General features: G+C 34.4%; 1 pseudogene; it reads right to left on the bottom strand.

Moving 5' to 3' along the window:
- Positions 1 to 2,212: 2,212 nt before the first annotated feature.
- Positions 2,213 to 3,145, bottom strand: LOC143567789 (F-box protein CPR1-like; annotated as a pseudogene).
- Between the last annotated feature and the right edge of the window lie 302 nt (positions 3,146 to 3,447).

Raw genomic sequence — 3,447 nt, 5'->3', positions numbered from 1 at the left:
ACTAAACTCAAATGCTTAGTCATTGAGGGATCCAATAAACATACCCCAATCATTTCCATAACCAAGCAAACGAAAAATAGAATGATTAACATTTACGAAAAATGACATGATTTTGGGCATTTTTGATTATGATTTTGTTTATCGTCCTGCTTGCGGTGCGTGTATATAATGTATATATGTGTGAACTCTCGGGTGGGCAAAAGTGAAATTGCATTAATTTTGACGTTATTTTACTAATATCGTGAAAATAACGTTAAAAGTAACAGAAGGTTAATCAGACATCATGTGGTGGCATTGATAGCCGAAAGACAATGGTACATGCACCAATCGGTGGAGTCCCGATGGTTGAGTGTTATGTGCCTTATGTCCAAGGCTTGATGCAAAACTACTATCGAGCCGGGGGTCTCACCGGAAGCAACCTCTCTATCCCTATAGGGTAGAGGTAAGGCTATCTACATCTTACCTTCCTCAGACCCTACCATAGCTTTGCTATTAGTGTGATATACTGAGTACGATGATGATGATTTTGTTTGCATTTGAACCTGTGTATTATACCGGATTTGTTAAATGATAAAAGATAAGGTTTACTATTTGAATAAACTTATAAAATCTTAATAAAATCTCATTATATATGAAATCTTAAACTTATAAATTTAATAAAATCTCATTATATACAATATTTATTTTTTCTTTTTACAACTACTTAAATCATCATTCAATATAAACAAATTTAGACCATGTCTACTAGTTACCCTGAATAATGCAACATATAATGTTACTGAGAAAACTGGACATTGAAGGAACAAAACAACTTTAGAAAAAGATTGTTCTTTACTATTTTGTATTTGTTTTTCATGTCGTCTTCAATCAGTATTTTATTTTTAATTTTGTTACTATTTTATAACCTAATTTCCAAAATGGTTTTGGCCAATGACCAATTGATAGGCTGATAACCATTATGAATGAGATGAAATATAGAAGATTAGAATGGAAATTTGACTACTTTATAACCTAATTACCAAAATGATTTCAACCCATGACCTATGGATAACATGTATTAAAGAGAATATAGATTAAAAATTAGAATTTAATGTGGTTTTGACACATCATTTTCATTATTTTTTGTTATTAGTAGAGTAAGATAAGATTTGCGTGATTTAAAGCCTTCGGTGAGCAAGAAACGATTCGGAACCGCTAACGTTTAATACCTTACAGTTCTCGGTCCTCTATTTTTGCATTAAGCGGTTCTCGGTAAAACCGATGGTTGCAGACGTGGAACCGAAGAACCGGAACATTTATTAATTTTTTAAATAAAATTACCAGTTCCAATTTTTATAGGGTAACTTATTAACCGGAATCCATCTAATCATTCTTTAACTCAAAATCTTTAGTCTTTGCATTAAAATATTAAATAACTAACAACCAAGATCAATTTTGATTCAAGGTTTCAAGTTAATATAATATATAATGATACGATCTTCTTTAATCTATCGCCACCAAAGGTTTATTTAACTTCAACAATTAGTTTTTTTAAAAATTTATAATGAATGTTATGTTGTAATTGTAATCTAAATTAAGTTTATCGTGATAGATGACTTACAATTATATAAACTTGTTTTGCACTTTGAAAAGTTTGCATAACTCATTTGATAAATAACCGACCGAACCGATCCTGTCCAGAACCGATTAGTGAGAACCGACTTTACTGGTTCTGAAATTGAACCAGTTAACTATAACATGGTCTGGTTCCGGCTCTATTTTTCATCCATTTTCGGTTCCGTTTCCGGTTCGATCTGAACCATTGCACAACCCTAATTATTGGTGACAAACATTGATGATCGTAGATAATGGAGTTGTATTTTTTTTTACGAAGGAATTATTAAATAATAAGAATTTGTCACATACTAATTAACAAACTTAGAAGAGTAGAAGCATGCATGCCCAATTAAACACACCTTGTTGCATGCCATGGTTTTCGTATAGCATAATCATTTTCAATTTCAAAACAATTAAGACGTCAAACGTCCCAGGAACAACTTTGGTAGCAAATTCACCATGGCATTTCCTAAAACAATACTTGAGTGATGAAAGCAGTATCTAACATACAGTACCCATGTCCAACAATTCAAGACTTTCAGTGCACATAGTCATGCAAACCATGCTAGAAGAATCTATAAAGTCCAAAAGTTTAGAGCGTTCGTGTGTCACCGGATTATAAGCAATATATGATTCCCTCGCAGAGATGGTCCAGTAGTATTAAATGATCATCGATAGCGGTATAAAATCTATCTGCCACGTTACTTTGACACACATTCAATTTGAAAGCAACAGACCATGAAGCAGGGTTGCTATACTCTCTCATCACCCAAATCCAAGTACTATCACGTTTTGAAGACATCACAGCTAGACAACCTTTGATGGTTGACACCACACTCTTTTCCCAACTTGGTTCTGCCAACTCGATTTCAGAAAAAACCTCGGAGGTCAAGTCGAATTTCATTATAAAATGATGGTATCCGGATCCACCGCCATACCTGAATGCAACACAATGCGATGCTCCATTGAAGAGACAATGGTGTGAATTCGCACAAGAATCCGCTGCAGGGGAGGAAGCGATGGCACGCCAAGTGCGTGCCTTCATGGTGTACACATATGAACTATAATATTTGGGGTTGGTTATCCTCAAAATCTTGTAATCACCGATGACCGGGTCGAAACCGAAAACAAACTCGAATTCGCTACGCTGATTACCCCACCAAATAGGAGAATAAGGTATGGTTACCTTGCGCCTAGTTGAAGGGTTCCATAGTATGAGATTGTGTTCATATTTACAAAGACATAGTATTCCATTACAGGAGCCAATGACACGGAAATCACTAAAAGGTGTTATGCCGGCAGTATTATTATTATTATTATACGGAAACTCGTCAGCTTCCAGATGTAATGTATAGAAGTACTGTTTCTTTTGAATTTTGTGTTTGATCATGACCTTTTCGGGAGATCGAAGAGAATGCAGTCAGATGAAATCGGGGCTACCGATGGACGTGTATAGGGATTTGGAAAGTGATCTGAATCGGAGAAGGGATTTGGATGGTAGTCTGGAGAAGATTTCAAGGATCATCTCTTCACACAGATCGTACGACATTGTGTACCTCTCTCACTCTACAAATTAAGGCACTAAACGATTATAATAATATTATGTAAATCAAAATTAGGGTTTATGAAGGTAGGGTTATATTATAAGGATCTCTATAATCTGTTTGGCGGAAGATTTATTATTATTATTATTATTATTATTATTATTATTATTGTTTTTTGTTTTTGGAACGAACGACTCTCTTTTCAGTTAGGCCACTTGTCTAACTTTGGTCAGACTATATTGGTTTAAACGGACTCATTATCTTGGTTATTTTAGTGTTATTGGATTAAATTGTCGATCGAGGAAAT

This window comes from Bidens hawaiensis, unplaced genomic scaffold, assembly GCF_021521415.1.
Source record: "Bidens hawaiensis isolate Kalapana, Puna unplaced genomic scaffold, B.hawaiensis_p1.1 tig00023637_1, whole genome shotgun sequence".
Classification (NCBI taxonomy): domain Eukaryota; kingdom Viridiplantae; phylum Streptophyta; class Magnoliopsida; order Asterales; family Asteraceae; genus Bidens; species Bidens hawaiensis.
The sequence above is the reverse complement of the archived record's forward strand: the minus strand, read 5'-3'. Positions and strand labels throughout refer to the sequence as shown.